This window comes from Pan troglodytes, chromosome 3, assembly GCF_028858775.2.
Source record: "Pan troglodytes isolate AG18354 chromosome 3, NHGRI_mPanTro3-v2.0_pri, whole genome shotgun sequence".
Classification (NCBI taxonomy): Eukaryota; Metazoa; Chordata; class Mammalia; order Primates; family Hominidae; genus Pan; species Pan troglodytes.
The window spans coordinates 112,510,069-112,529,804 of NC_072401.2; positions in this window are offsets into that span (position 1 = coordinate 112,510,069).

Sequence of the window (19,736 nt, forward strand, 5' to 3'; positions counted from 1 at the left end):
CAAACTTGAAAAGCAAGAGCAAACCAAAATCAAAATTAGTAGAAAAAAAGAAATAATAAATATCAGAGCAGAAATAAATGAAGCTGAAACAACAACAAAAAAAGCAATAGCAAAGATCAATGAAACAAAAAGTTGGTTTTTCAAAAAGATAAACAAATTTGATAAAACTTTAGCCCAACTAAGAAAAAAACAGAGAAAACCCAAGCAAATAAAATCAGGGATAAAAAGGGAAACCTTACAACCAATGCCATAAAAATTTGAAGAATCATTGGAGAGTAATATGAGCAACTATATGCCAATAAATTGGAAAACTGGGAATAAATGGATAAATTCCTAGGCACATATCACCTACCAAGATTGAACCATGAAGAAATTAAAAACCTGATAAGACCAATAATAAGCAATTAGATTAAAGTTGTAATAAAATTCTCCCTGCAAAGAAAACCCCAGAACCACATGGCTTCACTGCTGAATTTTAGCAAACATTTAAAGAAGAACTAATACCAATCCTACTCAAACTATTCTGAAAAACAGAGGGAAAGAATACTTCCAAATTCATTCTACAAGGCTAGTATTACCCTGATATCAAAACCAAGCAAAGACACTTCAAAAAAGAAAATTACAGGCCAATATCCCTGATAAACATTGATGCAAAAATTCCAAACAAAATACTAGCAAACTGAGTTCAACAACACATTAAAAAGATCATTCATCATGACCAAGTGGGATTTAAGGGATGCAAGGATGATTCAACATATGCAAATTAATCAACAAGATACATCATATCAACAGCATGGAGGACAAAAACATATGATCATTTCAACTGATGCTAAAAAGCATTTGATAAATTTCAATATCTCTTCGTAATAAAAAGACTCAAAAACTGAGGATAGAAGGGACATACCTCAACACAATGAAAGCCATATATGATATACCTACAGTTAGTGTCATTCTGAAAAACTAAAAGCCTTTCCTCTAAGATCTGGAATATGGCAAGGATGCCCACCATCACCACTGTTACTCAACATAGTACTGGAAGTCCTAACTAGACCAATCAGACAAAAGAAAGAAAGAAAGTGCATCCAAATTGGAAAGGAAAAAGTCAAATTATCCTTGTTTGTAGATAATATGGTCTTATATTCAGAAAAACCTAAAGACTCTGCAGAAAAACTATTCAAACTGATAAATTCAGTAAATTTGTAGGATGTACAATCAACCTACAAAAATCAATAGCATTTCTATATGCCAATACTGAACAATCTGACAACAAAATCAAGAAAATAACCCCACTTATAATAGCTACAAATAAAATAAAATACCTGGGAATAAATTCAACCAAAAAAGGGAAATATCTCTGCAATTAAAGCTATAAAATATTATTCAAGAAATTGAAGAGGATACACAACAAATGGCAAGATATTTCATGTTTATGGATTGGAAGAATCAATATTGTCAGTGTCCACACTACTCAAAGCAATCTATAGGTTCAATCAATTTCTTTAAAAGTACCAATGATATTCTTCACAGAAATAGGAAAAAACACCCTAAAATTTCTGTAAAACCACAAAAGACTGGAGGAATCACATTATCTGACTGCAAATTATACTACAAAGCTATAGTAACCAAAACAGCCTGGTACTGGCATAAAAGCAGACACATAGACCAATGGTACAGAATAGAGAACACAGACGCAAATGCACACACCTACAGTGAACTCATTGTTGACAAAGCTGCCTAGGTTATTCACTGAGGAAAGGACAACCTCTTCAATAAATAGTGCTTGGAAAATTGGATATCCATATGCAGAATAATGAAACTAGACTCCTATCTCTTGTCATATACAAAAATCAAATCCAAAATGGATTAAAGACTTAAATCAAAGACCTAAAACTATGAAACTACTATAAGAAAACATTGGGGAAACTATCCAGGACATTGATCTGGGCAGTGATTTAAATAATAGCCCACAAGCACAGGCAACCAAAGCAAAAATGGACAAATCTGATCACACAAAGTTAAAAAGCTTCTGCACAGCAAAGAAAACAATCAACAAAGTAAGGAAACAACCCACAGAATGGGAGAAAATATTTGCAAGCTATTATCTGAAAAAGGATTAATAACCAGAGTATATATGGCACTCAAACAACTCAATAGGAAAATAAATCTAACAGTCTGATTAAAAATGAGCAAAGGTGTCAATAGACATTTCTCAAAAGAAGACATATAAATGGCAAACAGATACATGAAAAGGTGCCCAACATAACTGATCATCAGGAAAATGCAAATCAAAACTACAGTAAGATATTATCTTCCTTAAAGTGGTTTTTATCCAAAAGATAGGCAATAGCAAATGCTGACAAAGATGTGGAGGAAAGGAAAGTCTTCTACACTGTTTGGTGGAATGTAAATTAGTGAAACCACTATGGACAATAGTATGTAGGTTTCCCAAAAATTAAAAATAAAACTGTCATACGATCTAGCAATCCTACTGGTAGATATATACCCAAAAGAAAGGTAATCAGTATACTGAAGATGTATTTGCACTCTCATGTTTATTGCAGTGCTATTCACGATAGCCATGATTTAGACCAATCTAAGTATCCATTAACCGATGAATAGATAAGGAAAATGTGGTATATATACACAATGGCGTACTATACAGCTATAAAAAAGAGACCCTGTCATTTGCAACCACATGTTTGGAACTAGAGGACATTATGTGAAGTGAAATAGGCAAAACACAGGAAAACAAACTTTGCATGTTCTTACTTATTTGTAGGACCTAAGAAAAGTAAAACGACGACTGAATTCTTGAAGATAGTAGAAAAATGGCTACCAGAGGTTTGGAAGGGTAGTGGGAGGGGAGACGTGGAGATGGATAATTGGTAAAAAAATAAATAAGGCTTAGTATTTTATAGTACAACAGGATGAGTGCAGTCAACAATAATTTATTGTACATTGAAAAATAACTAAAAGAGTACAATTGGATCACTTGTTACACTAAGGAAGGATAAATGTTTGAGGTGGTGGACACCCTATTTACCCTGCTGTGATTATTATGCATTGTATGCCTGTGTGAAAATATCTCATGTACCCCATAAATATATACATCTACTTTCTACCCACAAAAATTAAACATAAAATAAATAATGAATCAATTCACTAAATAACATATCTCAATATTAAAAATCAATATTTAAAACAGAAAAGAGAATAAAAGACTATCTTTTTTGCCTTGTAATATGGAAAATTCCTAAGCAAAACACAAAATTCTGAAGCACACAGGAACAAACCAAAAGATTTACTCACACAAAAATAAATATATGTATACATTGACAAACTCCAGGTTAGCTTCCCAAGTAGCTGGAACTATAAGTGTGTGCCATCACATCTGGCTAGTCTTAATAAATTTTTTGTAGAGACAGAGTCTAGCTGTGTTTCTCAGACTGGCCTCAAACTCCTGGCCTCAGGCAATCCTCCTGTCTCAGCCTCCCAGAGCACTGGGATTACAGACATAAGCCACCATGCCTGGCTTTATTCTATATTATTTAAACTTTTTACTGTGATCTAGTAGTTAGGGAAATTAAAAAAAATTACCCATTAGATTAAAAAAACTAAAGAAAATATTTGATGATATTAAAGGTTGGCAAGAAGTTTGGGAAATACCCTGAAGAATTTCCTGAGCCAATTCCATTTCTGTGTCCGAGGCACAGAGAGTAGAAATTGGGTAGAGCCAGAGAGAGGGTGAGACTAAGATTTTAGGTGAAGATACAGTTAACAAACCTTGAATATTAAATTATTACTTTTTACCTCAAAGTTTAATGGTTTGTTTCAAAATTACTCAACAAAATTACTGGTTTGTTTCATAGGTCAAAACTAAATATTTTGCATCACAAACAACCTTAAGTTTGTCTCTTTTGAGTAGGGCAGACTGGGCAAGGTATAAGGTGAATTTAACTTTTTCGTTATGTAGTTCAAGTTAAAACAGCAGGCATCTTAGTTTGCAAAAGTGTATATCAGAAATGGGCAGAAGGAGAGCACCCACAAAGGGGAATCATTAAGGACAAGATCTGATTTTAAAAAGGATCTAAGAAAGTAAATTTTAGAATTTCTGTTTTTATCATCCCACTCTCTTATGTTTTCCTGGCTCAAAGTTATGTTAGAGTAAGAGTAATTCATGCTTGGGAATATTCCAATAAATGAAGTATTTTATAAAGAAACAATTAAGTATATTAGTGTAATTGTTCTTTATTAACTACTGAAAAATATGACAATTTTTTTTTTTTTTTTTTTTTGAGACAGAGTCTCACTCTTTCACCCAGGCTGGAGTGCAGTGGCACGATCTCGGCTCACTGCAAGCTCTGCCTCCCGGGTTCACACCATGCTCCTGCCTCAGCCTGGTCCCAGCTGAGTAGCTGGGACTACAGGCACCTGCCACCACACTTGGGTAATTTTTTGTATTTTTAGTAGAGACGGGGTTTCACTGTGTTAGCCAGGATGGTCTCAATCTCCTGACCTCGTGATCTGCCAGCCTCGGCCTCCCAAAGTGCTGGGATTACAGGTGTGAGCCACCACGCCCGGCCCTGGAAAAATACGACAATGTATTTTTTAAATATTATGTATTTCTTATAAAACTTGTAATGAAATCACTGACAATCTAGAAAATTAAAGGAAAAAAGTTAAAGATAATCACCTCTAATATCACTGCCCTTATACAATCTTTCATATAACTCTCATACAGTTATAGCATTTTTTGCATGTGTTCTGATACTTTATGTACATATGAATATGTTTTATATAATTGTTGTAATTTGTACATATAGTCCAGTTTCATATTTTATATTGTAATCAACTTTTATGTGATTACATAATTATTACTCCATTCAACAAATATTAGTTGGTTCCTTCTATATGCAGAGTATATATTGATAAAGAAAATAGGATCTTTGAGAAATTCCCAGTTTTACAAGGAAAATAGCATGAGATCATTACAATTAAATGTGCTAACTTGTATGATGGGATAAGCACAGACACATATGGGAACACCCAGAGGAAACACCTTCCCCATGTTAAGGGTCAGGGTAGGGATCTCAAAAGAGGATGTGCCATTTAAGCTGAGAGGAAAAGGTCAAGTGAGAGGTAGGTTAATGGAAGGTGAAGAGTGTTTCAGGAAGAAGGAATGCAATGAGCCTGGGCCTAGCGGGAACAAACTGTAGTGTATTCAGAAAGCTGGGAGGGAGCCGTGGATACTACTGGGGTTCAGCAGGTTATGCAGAGTCTTAAGTATATGAAAGTATAATACACATCAAGAGGGGTAGCTTTTAACATATAAACATATGTTAAAAAGCCTTGAAAATGGATGTTGTAAAGGGATTAAAGGCATAAAGTCCAGGTAGAATACTGTTGAAAAATAATGAGGGTACCAGGAAGAGTAATGAGGTAAAGAGCTTGCATGGGAACTGTAAGGAGGAGAGAGGAAAAGAGGAATCAGCAGAAAGGAAGTGAGTAGAACAAAACCAAAGTGGTGGGTGACTCTAGATATTGAGAGGTAGCAACAGAATCAACTGTAATGACTGGGGACAAAGAATGAGGATGGGGAAAGCAGTGAATGGCTATACTATTTAAGATTTTAGGAAGAATGTAAAGCCTAAAACTACACCCTCGCATTCTATTTGTTTCTTATTCCCCAGAAACCAAGAATGGGTACCTTTGAAACTTCTGAAGCATCTGGCCTATTAAATATCCCCTTCTTTCCCAAGTTGCTACTATATTGATTTCTAGATTAACCTTCTGTCCACTTCAAATGACTTCCTTCATGGGATCCTCTGTCCCTACTCATCCTAAGGGTCAGAGCTCTCTCTCTCACTCTCTTTTTTTTTTTTTTGAAATGGAGTCTCACTCTGTCACCCAGGCTGGAGTGCAGTGGTATGATCTTGGCTCACTGCAACCTCTGCCTCCCAGGTTCAACTGATTCTCCTGCCTCAGCCTCCTGAGTAGGTGGGATTACAGGTGTGTGCCACCATGCCCAGCTAATATTTGTATTTTTAGTAGAGACGGGGTTTTTCCATTTTGGCCAGTCTGGCCTCAAACTCCTGACCTTATGATCCCCTGCGTTGGCCTCCCATAGTGCTGGGAGTATAGGCATGAACCACCACGCTGGGCCAAGGTCAGAGCTCTCTACTGTTCTGTCATTAGTCCTTTTTTTCCAGTCCCTGTTTCCTTGGCAATCTCATCTATGAATGAGATAGGTGCTGATGGCGCCCAAATGCATATCTCTAAACCAGACCTTTTTCCTAAATGTCAAATCCATTTTTAAAAATGAATTACAGCATATTTAACTTATCTTTCCAACATGGGCTCCTCCACCTCAACCTAACTATAACTGAATTATTTGCATCTCCATTCAAGCTTGCTCCTTTTCATGTGTTCCTTATTTTGGAGTCTAGACCCACATCTAACAATCTAACCAGTTATGCCACCAAGTCAGAAACAGAGAGTTATCTTTAACCTTTTCTTCTTTTTCTTCTTTATCACCTCCCCAACCCCTGCATATCTAATCAGTAATCAAAACCTAAGAATTCTATTTCTTGAATATCTCTCAGATGTGTGTTCATTCGCCCAGACCTTCTCACCTTTCATTTCTGACTAACTTGTTTGTTGTTGCCTTAGTTAATATTCTCTTTATTCCTGGCGGACCTTCCTAAGTGATCTACCTTGACTCTTCCTTATGCACTTTCCAGATTAATGTCCCATTCTCCATGCACAATGATACTCGAGCCAAAAGGAACCACCTGTGGGAATTTCTCTAATGCTACCTCCACGTTCTTTCATTTCTTACTCTGTCCCTTCTCTCTAGGAGTGATCTTTATTTTTTTCCCTGATTGACACTTCCTGTCATGAGCCCACAAATCCTGGGTTATATCCTAACTGTATGCTCTCAAAATCAGTCCTTAGATTGCTCCATGATAACTAACTGTCACATAAGGCAATGAATGCAGAAGATTTACATGAATAAAAATAATTCATTTTTGTTAAGTGCTTCCTATAGGCATAGCACTGAACTGAGGCATTTACATTGATTTTCTCATTTGATACAATATGTCCCTCAGGAAAGCACTATTATTACCTTTATTTGAAGATGAGGAAACTGAGCTACAGAAACCCAAGGTCAAAAAGCTAATTAAGTGGCAGAGCATTGATTGAAACTTCAGTGAGTTTACAGCATAGTCACAACACAGGTGCACAGAAACAGAGCACTGTTTTTAATTTTTTAAAATGGAATTTAATTTGCTTCTGAATCCTCATTTCTGCTAGGCAGCAGGAAAAAAAAAAAAACTAAATGAAACAGATAAATAAACCAATAAACCCTCCAAGTAAAAAGAGTCAAAAGAAATCTTAATCTCTTTCCCTCAACTGCTACCCAGCTCCCAGATACAGATACCGCCACAGGCTTCAGAAAACTGCACATCCATTTTTAGACATCCAGAGCCTCAATGATTACTTGGAGGACAATAGATATATTGAGAACAATATCACAAAAGAAGATCAATAGCTACTGAGAACAATATCGCAAGCTCATATTGTGTACTTGAAGCAATCCTCAGCTCACCACCTGCTAATCATGCTCTGTGTTGATATAATCACAGCGTTAAGAAAGGAAAAGAGCCAGCTTGCCTGGAATGAAGAAGGCTTTAAGAGAGCATGGCCTGGTTAATGTGGAAGACACCAAAGGAAAAGGAGCCACATATAGTAAAGAGGACAGTGACATTGCTCTCTGGATCAGACGACAAGGAGAAATGTGATGAAGGAAGAGGCTGATAAAATAATGCTTTAGGCAAGATAGGTCAAGGAAGGCCAAAAATCCTGGACTTGTTGCCAAGTCTTCTAGATGTGAAACCTTGGGATGACAGAGTTAAGGGAACAAGATTACAGGAATATGTCAGGGGACTCAGGCAGACGGCTTGGTCTGAAGCACTTCCAAACTAGTTTTGATAGGATATGCTATCAAGAGGCTCCAGAAACAGGGTGGAGTTGGAGATGATAAATTTGGTACAATGTGCTAGAGGAACAGATAACTTCTTTTGAGGACTGTGTTTAGTCAACAGACGAGACCTCTTTCAATGGGGTCAAAAACCAGAAAGATTCTTAATCTTACCTATCAAAGATTAATTCAGTTATTGCTAATTTACACAGGGGCTCATAGGATAATAAAGTTTATTTTAATTAAATACTTCAATTTTCCAAAGTTCCTCTCTGCTGGGCCTTTGTCACCTCTGATTCCCTTTGCTTCCTTGGGCAACAAGAGGAAGCTTCTGCATTGTCCCTGTGCTGAGAATGAGGCATCTTGTGGTTTCTGCATTGTCTTGTAGTTTCTGGGTGCTGGCGTCAGTCCTTGTTGGGCACTGTGTGACTCACTGTCTATTCTGGTGAAAGGCCACAGTTTAAGATCTCTTGCTGCTCACTCAACCTCCTGGTGGTTTTTATTGTCTCTGAGAATCTGAGTTATCTTTACCCCTCCCCCTGTATTCTGGGAGGTAAGCTCCTCTGATCTCAGAATGTTGTGGTTTATTTCCCTTGCCCTACTTCCCCCACGACTCTGTAAATTTAACACCAAGAAAGAAGAGAGCTGAGGCCCTCACCCATGTCCAGCTCTCTTCATCTCTCTTTCCAACTGCAGCACTGAGGGGGCCAAGTAGAGAAGTGGGATGAGGGTGAGGAGTAGGGGAGGGCAAGGGAGAGGGAACACTCAGGTCCTGATGACCTCAGTCAGGCTGTTGAGGAGAGCTCTGTATTTTCAGTCACATGAGAAAATTGATTTCCTTTGCTTTCTAGCTACTTTGACATTGAGTTTTCTCATGCTTTCACTATGAAAAATTCAAATTGAATCAAAGAGGTAACTCAAAGTGTTCAATAAAGTATATCCTTCAGAGCATTTTCAGGGGAAAACAGGACATTGGTGGTAGTTATGGGTTTGGAGATTTGTCAAGGTCTTAGTTCGTATCCATTGTGAGTATGTACTGCATGAAGCAGTTGATTCAAAGACACCTGACATGTACCATCCTTGCTGCCTTAGTTTATGCTTTCTCAAAGTTACAGGTGATAGAGGATACTGTGAGTGATTTGCAATGGGAGTACTAGTTTGAAATTTGATATCTGAAAGCACACTTGACATATTCCTGATCTCTTTATTTCTTCTTGGTCAGTCTCAAGTTGAATTCTGCCATCTTTTACCCCCTTCCTTCCTTTCTCCTTTTTTTTTTTTTTTTTTTTTTTTTTTTTTTTTTTTTTTTTTTTTTTTTTTACCACTGGGAACATAGGGCCAATATTTCAATAAAAGAAACACTTAACTAACAAGAAGTCTTTTCAAGTAGATGTCATATTCTAATGGAGAATTATTGCACTATATATATGATCATAGCTATAGCAGAAACAGTTTGAGGATAAAAATGACTTGAAAGTTATTTTTTCTACATATATTTTTCTCCAGAAACAGAAAATATCAAGTCACCTGGGCTCCTACCCTGTAGTCAATAGAAAAAATAAGGAGGAGGGGAGGCAATATAGTTAGAAAACATTTTTGGTGATGTAATATTCCACATGTCATTACTCAACTATTAGTTTGACAAGGAATCCCTGAAAATATTATTTGACTAAAATTATGAGAAATCTAAAAAACTTCATTAACCATGTTAAATTTTTTCTGATTAAAAATAAAAGTAGTACTTTCTCCTTATAGTGAATTTTAAAAATTTAAGAAGAACTACCATTGATATATTAGCATTGAAGCTGGCACTCATGGATTTGCAGCTCTTTGGTGGCAAATATCCTCTGATATATAGAAACTTCGTTCATATAAACTCAGAATTCAATAGCTACATGCTGGATATCTGCTGTAAATTGGCCTAGCACAGAGATAGATCTAGCATAAATTTCTCCTTATTTTCTTTTTTGTCTCCCATCAATAATCTGCTTTGTGAAGGTGAATAAAATAGGTCAATGTCTCAGAGAACATAGGGAGCTGACAGAATTGGATGCAGAGTAGACTCAAATGGAGATTACAAGGAAAAACAATTACTGTCCCACTGGTAATCTGCAGTTCCACCAGACCCAAGAGCAGATCTTCTGCTTTCCCAGACTTCTATGAATGTGATTTCCATGGATATGGTTAACAGAGTGTGCCCTGGTTGCAGCCTGCTGGGAGGCTGGGGCACACTCTGTTAACCATATCCATGGAAATCACATTCGTAGAAGTCTATGATTCATAGACACTGACTAACCTTTGGGCAAGTAAGTTACCTATTTTGTCAATTACTCAGTTGCCCCATCTGCAAAATGTAGAAAATGCAACACCATTAACTTATAAGGTAGAAAATCTATGCCATATGTTTAGCCCACTACATCCTAAATAGTAAAAATACTCTAAACCTTAACTATTGATGTCTAAATATTTTGCTCATTACCAAATATTTATAGATATAAGAACTATTGACACAGCCCCTATATAGCTTGGTGGTTTAAAGACAGTTAGGGTCCTAATAGATACTCACCCATAGTCATAATGTAGAATGTGAAACACTTTTTTTTTCTAACTTAAACATTTGTTATATGGGTATTTCCAGAGTCTTATTAGGGACTTTAAGATCCATAAACAATGAGTAAGCCCATCACTTCCCCAGATGCATGAGTGTTCCTTACTCGCTTTGAAGGTCTGATATGCAGGGGTAAGAAAAACTATTTTCCTCTTTCTCTCTTCAATCTCTAAGCAAACTGCCTGCATTTCTAAAGGAAGACTAGAGTTCTGTTGCTTTGAATTTAACAAATGAAAAGAGGATCTTTCTAATTTTTTTATGCAGTAAGCCATAATTTTTAGGTACACTCTGATGTATATCATATCATCACATAAGACTCACATTAACTTCAAAGAGAACAACACACAATGGTGCACAAAGTGGTAAGAAACATTTCCAGGACATAATGAAGTATTATCTGAAGCAGGGCTGAAGCAGATGTCTTGGGAGAGAAAACAGTAGCAGCATACCAGCAGTGTGAGATGCCACAGTCAGGCCTGGGTCACTCAGCCTTAATGAGATCATGCTGACAGCCAACCAGAAAGGCAGAGCTGGAAAAAAAAATTTCATTGGAAGCATTGGAGCCACTGTTGCTAAGCTAAGGCCAGCTTGCACATGTGACTTGGCAGAGAGTTCTGCGAATTCATAAATCTTGCCAGATTTAGGGAGCTGGGGGCATTGAAAAATGACCAAGACCCATGTAGTCATGGAATGCAGTCTACAAGTGAAAATGTCATTTTGTTTTTTGCTCTAAGCAACCACTTTCCCCAATTCAACAATTGCCAAAATATGCCCATTACCCTTTTCTGACTTCTACTTTCATTCATCAGTAAACATTTACCAAACAAACATCTATAAGTCATGTGTTATATGCTTGGCAAAGGAAGAGGTGACATGGGTTCTGACCCATGAAAGCATGTGGAACCCTAGAAGATGGGCCTGGGCCACTACTCCTAGTCTGCTTGAGCATTTTCTTCTAGCTCCTGTTAGAGGCATGCCATCCCCGAATTCTCTTCACCTGTATTACTGTCAAGTTAGAATAATGGCCTTGTGTTTGGATTGAGCATGGTGAAAAAAGATTTTTACCATCATGGAGAGTGTCTGAGCAGTAGTGAAATTCTACTCTAATTCATCCCTACCACTTCTTGGAAAAACTGTGAGGCTCCATATCCCGGGGGGTTGCATAAAGGGAGGAAAAGAGGGTCTTTATGAGGCTCAGAGTTGAGTTGAGGGTCTAGTCTCCTAAATATCATTTTATAAAGATCTTTTCAGTTATAAAAGAATCCCTGAGGCTGTAGCTCCTGGGCTAGGCCTTCCGATGGGAAATACAGGCGGCCATCAGCTCAGCTGAGTACAAAGAGTAGTGATTCTGCGGGGAGAGGGGTATGGCGGGGGGGCAGGGTGGCTGAAAGGATCAACAGCCATTATTTTTAAATCTCCCTGGATCTCTTTTGTGATACTTAAATTGTAGAGTAAAGAACAAGATGTAGTAGGAAAACAACACTTTGGAGAGAAAGCACACTTTACTGTCCCCTACACAGTGTTCTCTGGAGTGGTTAACATAGAAGTTGCACCGCAGTATTATCCACTGCCCACTGCCTTTGCTGGCAAGTTGTTAAGGAATCTGATTAATGGAGGAAATATGGTTTTGGCATAACAATCAAGATGGGCTCTTTAGACAAAGCAGGATTTGTCTCCTTTACCCAATGCCCATTCAAGATGGACAAGTTGACATTTTAAAAACAAAAAACAGATGTTTCATACAAAACTTTTAAAGTGTCAGGTATAGATAAAGGACCCTGGCTACTCAGATGGACTTGATCCAAAAAGAGAATGTGAAGAAATCTGGCATTTCATCCAGTAGGCATAAGTGTGTTCTGAAACAATTATAGTTTACCTTTGAATAAAGGGAAATTATCTAGAATCAGGAAATTAGGAGAGAATGGCTTCTAAATGCCCTAAGAGTCATGACACTACTTAATTGTTATTCTAAACAATTGATCATCACATTATTATCTCCAAATCCCTCTTAATAAAAAGATAAATAAAACTCTGAACAAATTTATAACTACGCACATATTGATAATTAAGCATTTCAATTCAGTCCACTACAAAACACTCCACAAACTATATGTAGAATATTTAGTAAATGTTCTTTCATCTTCTTAAAACAAAACAAAAGGGGGCCATCTGCAAAGATATGAATGTTTTTAAATTTTAATTAAATATGTGTTTTTAAGTGTCTAATGCAATGGTATCACATTAAAATTATTTGGGGAACTTTTTAAAAAGTACTTACGCCAGGCTTCCCCCTTAGATATTCTGATTTTATCTGTCGGTAGTGGAGCTGGACACTGAAATATTTTAAAAGCTCCTCAGGTCATTTTAATGTGTGACCAGATTGGAAAGTACTGCTTTAATGTGGTTAGGCATCTAAAATGTATAGCTGTATTATGACTTTTTCACCCTGATGTTTACTGGGATATGCCTTAGAATATGCGAAGAGCCACCCCAGGGATTATTGGTAGTAGCCAGCATTTCTGTTTATGTACTCAATAATAGTACAATGCAGTGAGTAGGAACATGGGCACTAGTGTAGGAAACGCCTAGTTTGGAATCTCAGGTCTCCGCCTATTAGCCATGTGACCTTGGACAAGTTACTTATACTGTCTGTTTTTCAGTTTTTTTTATGTGTTAAGAACCTACCTTCTTAAGTTGTTGTAAAGATTATATATAAATAAGTTTAATACATAATAAAGCCCTTAGAACAACTTCTGGAAAGATCATTCCTTACTACTGAAAAGGTCCCTGGATCTAAATCTTTTTCCATCTCCCCAGTCACAGAGGGGCCAATAATATAACCTAAAATCATTAAACTTTTGTATTCAACACTCCCAGGATTCTACATAATTTATTTGCTTTGTTAACATAATTGTTTATATCAAAAGGTGAGGACGCTTATGAGTCTGTCTCTAGCTTTGTGTTTCTCAAGCTATGGTTCACTTCAATCACCTGAAGTGCTTCTTAGAAACAGAATTGCCTGGGCCGCATTATCTGATATTCTGAGGGTGATTCTTTTGCACAATAAAGTCTTAGAATAACGACTCCAATCTATGCTATTGAAATGGGCACTGGTAAGAGAAGAATTATTGCTTTCTTCCTCTTCTAGCCCTGATGTGTCCTCAAGAAAAAAAAAAAACTTGAAAAAAATCAATATAAGGTATCTATTAGAGGACATGAAGATACAGTTGCCCATATGCCTATAGAGAACCTTATCAATATTGTAGATTTTGACTTTGCATGACAAAGCAGTTTAACTCTATCTCTAAAAGAACACTTGTCACTTATTTTTTTTATTTTTATTTTTTTTGAGACAGAGTCCCAATCTGTCCCCCAGGCTGGAGTGAAGTGGCGTGATCTAGGTTCACTGCAGCCTCCGCCTGCACAGTTCTCCTGCCTCAGCCTCCTGAGTAGCTGGGATTATAGGCATGCACCACCATGCCTGACTTTTTTGTGTTTGTATTATAGATGGAGTCTCATCATCTTGGCCAGGCTGGTCTCGAACTCCTGACCTCAAGTGATCTGCCTGCCTTGACCTTCCAAAGTGCTGGGATTACAGGTGTGAGCCACCGCACCCGGCCACACTTGTCACTTTGTATAATTTTCAAATGGGTCCCTCCTGCTGGATAATTATCTTCTGAAGGGCATGGACATATCTTACCACTTTTGGGAACCCACACGAGTGGGCTGGAGTGCCTTCTTTGACATGTTGTAAGTCCCCTACTGGAGACCGGGACTGTCCAGAACTAGCAGTGCTGTCTGGGGAGGGGAGGGAGTGCTCTAAGACCAGACCAGGACCCAAGTGTGCCCTGTTCCTGCTTTTTGTTTCTCCCCTTGGGGCTACTTCCCATTTGCTAATACTGCTCTCTCCCCCACACCAGATGCCTGGAGGAGCGCTAAGACTCAGACTAATAAAACCATGAGAGTCCTCCATAGCCAGGCCCATTTCCAGGAGAACAGCTTGGTGGTGGATTGTTCCCACGGATTGGCATGGATTTTATTTCATGGGATTGCATAATACTGGGTTGCCAGAATAATGCTGACATGCTGTTTTGGGGAAACTCTCATTCATTTTCAGACAGGATACATTTCATATTCAATGACTGGAAGATTGTATGTGTGTATGTGTGTGTGTGTGTGTTTCTGCGTTTGTGTGTATATAAGCATATACATATGTACCTCTTATTTACCCACTATTCTAAATCTTTATCCATAAATCACCAGACCTCACCTCACATCAGATTTTTTCTAAATATAGGGCCCCCACAACAATTATTTGTAACCCTAGTGATGGTCCTGACTCCAACTTTTACTCTCTTTTTATCACCAAGCATAAAACCATCAGAAATAACAATATTTCTGTATTCTTTCTAACTATATTCAGAGTATTAATCTTTTTTTCTGTATTCTTTCCAACTACATTCAGAATATTAGTTACTGATGAGAAAAGAAAAAGGATCCACTTTGAATAAAATAGAAATTGATGCAACAAAAGTTACAAAGCTATGAAATACGTTAGGATAAAATATACTGCTGTAACCATTCCGCAATCCTTGGTAAATTTCAAAAATGAAACCTTGCTTTGCATCTACACAACAAGCTTATTGTGCACTGGTTGTGGGTTCTTCTTCAAATGTCTTTATTTTGGGACTCAGGCTGGTAGAGCAGGAGTATTATAAACATCGCTGCTTCCAGTGGCAGGGGAAAGAGGCTTTGTCAGGCCACACATAATGGCTTGGCTTAGAAAGGATATACATCACTTCTGTTCACAACTCATGTCCAGAACTAGTCATGTGGCTCCCACTTAATGACAAGGGGTCCAGGAAGTACAATCCAACAATTTGCTCAAAAGGTGAAGAATCAGAAATATTTGGGGAACACCACTAATGACTATCACAGCTGTATTCAAAGTAGTAGACTTATTCAATGTTTTTTGATTCTAAGGGAAATTTATAGAATTACTGCCTTTTTTATAAATGTCTTCTAAAAAATTGTAGAGAATAAGAAAAAAGTCTCATAAAATACTTCTTATAGATATTAGAAAATTTAAAGTCAACTTCTGTATTTATAATTAACAAAGAATAAGGTCAATACATTTCATTTCAAAAACAGGGTCATTTAGTATGGAATTCATACACCAATCCGGAAGCAAAAATCTGAACGTAAAAGATACTGAAAGGCAATATAACTAAATTGTTATTTCTAGTTCAGGAAGTACAGGAGTAATGTTTTTCTTCTTTTTTTTTACTACCTGTTTTACATTTCTTATAATGAGTATACATTGTTTTTATAATGGAAAATTATTATAATGGAAAATTTTATGAAATAAACTGAGAGAGAGTAATGTTTTTGAGAAGAAGAAAATGATGAAGTTTTACTATTAAATATAAAACCAGATTATTAACTGGTAGCTTAGTTAGCTGGGAAGTCTTTTCCTTCCCTAGAAGTTTAAAAGTAGTATGAAATAAAATACCTAGGAATACAGCTAACCAGGGAGATGAAGGATCTCCACAATAAGAATTACAAACCACTGCTGAAAGAAATCAGGGATGACACAAACAAATGGAAAATATTCCATGCTCATGAATAGAAAGAATCAATATTTTTAACATGGGCATACTGCCCAAAGCAATTTAAAGATTCGATGCTATTCCTATCAAACTACCAATGACTTTCTTCATAGAATTAGAAAAAAACTATTCTAAAATTTATATAGAACCAAAAAAAGAGCCTGAATAGTTGAAACAATCTTAAGCAAAAATAACAAAGCTGGGTGCATCACATTACTGGACTTCAAATTATACTGTAACACTACAGTAACCCAAACTGCATGGTACTGGTGCAAAAACAGATACATAGACCATTGGAACAGAACTGAGAGCCCAGAAATAAAGCTCTACACCTACAACCATCTGATCTTGACAAAATCAGCAAAAACAAGCAATAGGGAAAGGACTTTCTAATCAATAAATGGTGCTGGGATAACAGATTGGCTATAGGCAGAAGATTGAAACTGGATCCCTCCCTTACACCATATAAAAAAATCAACTGAAGATGGATTAAAGACAAATGTAAAACCTAAAACTCTAAAACCCCTTGAAGAAAACCTAGGAAATACCATTCTAGACACAGGTCCTGGCAAAGATTTCATGATGAAGATGCCAAAAGCAATTGCAAGAAAGACAAAAACTTGACAAATGGGACCTAATTAAACTAAAGAGCCTCTTCACAGCAAAAAGACTATCAACAGGGTAAATAGACACCCCACAGAATCGGAAAAATATATTTGCAAACTATGTATCCGAGAAAGGTCTAACATCCAGAGTCTATAAGGTACTTGAACAAATTAACAAGCAAAAATGAAACAACCCTATTAAAAAACAGGCAAAGGACATGAACAGTTTTCAAAATAAGACCTATAAATGGCCAATAAGCATATGAAAAAATGCTCAACATCACTAATCATTAGAGAAATGCAAATCAAAACCACAATGAGATAGCATCTCGTACCAGTCAGAATGGCTGTTACTAAAAAGTCAAAAAATAACAAGCTGGCAAGGTTGCAGAGAAAAGGAAACACCTATACACTGCTACTGGGAAGGTAAATTAGTTCAGCCACTATGAAAAAGCTGTTTGGCGATTTCTCAAAGAACATAAAACAGAACTACTATTTGACCCAGCAATCCCATTATTGGGTATATAGCTAGAGGAATATAAATTATTCTACTATAAAGACACATGCATGCACACGTTCATTGCAGCACTACCTGCAATAGCAAAGACATGGAATCAATCTAAATGCCCATTAGTGGTAGACTGGATAAAGAAAATGTGTTATATGTATATACCATGGAATACTATGCAGCCATAAAGAGGAACGAGATCATGTCCTTTGTAGGGACACAGATGGAGCTGGAGGCTGTTATCCTAAGTGAATTAGTGCAGGAATGGAAAACCAAACACCACATATTCTCACTTATAAGTGGGAGCTAATCATTGAGTACACATGGACACAAAGAAGGGCACAACAGATACCAGGGCTTACTTGAGAATGGTGGGTGGGAGGATGGTGAGGATAAAAAAACTACATATTGGGTACGATGCTTATTACCTTGATGATGAAATAGTATGTACACCAAACCCACATGACATGCAATTTATCTGTGTAACAAACCTGCACATGTACCCCTGAACCTGAATAACTATTTAAATAAATAAATGTAATATTGACACTCGTTAATTTGGAAAGTGAGAACTAATGAAGGAATAGAGATGCTGAAAGAGCTCTATAGATCATCCCAGCCCTAGATTCCTGCCAAAGGCTTTAGATAACTTTGTAAGAGGCACAGCTGCTTGTCAAAAAGAAAATTTCTGTTTAAGTTTTTGCTTTTAGCATTTTGTGTTTATTTGGCTGTACTTTAAGATTTTATTTTAATGAGATCTGGAATGTTACTTAGGAACAACACATCTTAGGTTTTATTGAATCTTGAAATAAGAAGTGATCAAGGTTTTTAGAAGGGTACTTTTTCATAGTTTAAAGAGATAATTCAATGTAATAGGACAATTCACTGTAACACTGACAGACAACAGATTAGTCGTTGCCTTAGAAGAGGGCAAGGAGGAGAGCTTTTGGGGAGGGGCCAAGATGGCCAACTAGAAGCAGCAGCTTTCGGAGGCTCCCATCAGAAAAAACAACAACGACAATACTACCAACAACAAAACACATAATAAGCATGTAAATCCTTCACTGGAACCAAGGTATCCAGGTTCTCTCATCAAAATTGACTAGAAGGCTGGTGTGACCCACAGAGAGAAGGAAGAACAGTGTGACCTGGTGGCCCACTTGAGAGCCACACAGGGAAAGGAATCCCCCTCCCACCAGCCAAGGGAGGCGGTGAGTGAGCAAGTTACCTAGCCGGGGAAACTGTGCTTTTTCCATGGAACTGTGCAACCCACGGATTGGAAGATCCCACTCGTGAACCCACGCCACTAGGACCTAGTGTCCCAACCCCAGAACGCGCAGATTCTTACAGTCTCTCAGCTGGAATCTGCTTTAGCTTACTGACCTCCCGGGAGGGAGGGGCGACCAGCACTGGCTGCTGGGGCCTGCTGTCTAAGCCATTTGAGCTCCTTGGGGGAGGGGCAGCAGCCTTCACGGGGACTCACAACTGCCTAACAGGTTAAGCTCCCTGGGCAGGGGAAAGGGCAACACCCATTTCTATAGCTCCAGGCTGCGCCTTTCCCCTGCTGGAGCCAGGGAGGCTGGATGCCTTGGTCCCAAGATTTGTCCCCACAGCACAACACACTGGCTGTGGCAGTTGGCCGCCAAGGTGCCTCTTCAGGTCTAACCCTGGCCCATCCTTCCTCAGTGGGCGGGGCTTCCCTGCAGGATCTTCAATAACTCCAGCCAGAGGCTCAGGGACAGAATTCCAATCTCCCTGGGCCTGAGGCCCTACGGGGAGGGGTGGCCCCAGTCTCTGTGAACCAGCAGACTTAGCCTCTCCTCCTGGTAGTTCTGAGGAATCCAGGCAGCCAGGACGAAGGGGTTTCCCCCCAGCGAAGCACAACCCATCCACCAAGGGACAAAGTGCTTCATTAAATGGTCCTGCTCCTCATGCCACCCAGCTGGGTGAGACCCTCGAACAGGGGTTGTCAGACACCCTATACAGGAGCAATCCTACTGGCATCAGGTTGGTGCCCCTTGAGGTCAGAGGTCCCAGAAGAAAGAGCAGGCACTCATCTTTCCTGTTCTCCAGCTTCCTTGAGTGACAGCTCCAGGCACGGGGTGAATCAGGTGAATAGGGCCTGATGTGAACGCCCAGCAAACTGCAGCAGCCCTACAGAAGAGGGACCTGACTATTGAAAGAAAAACAAACAAGCAGAAAGTGACAACAACAGCATCAATAACAACAATAAAAAAGGCCCCCACAAAACCCCCATCCTAGGGTCAGCAGCCTCAAAGACTGAAACTAGACAAACTCATGAACATGAGAATGAATCAATGAAAACATGCTGAAAACCCAAAAGGCCAGAGTATCTCTACTCCTCCAAATGATCTCAACGTCTCTCCATCAAGGGTGCAGAACTGGACAGAGGATCAGATGGATG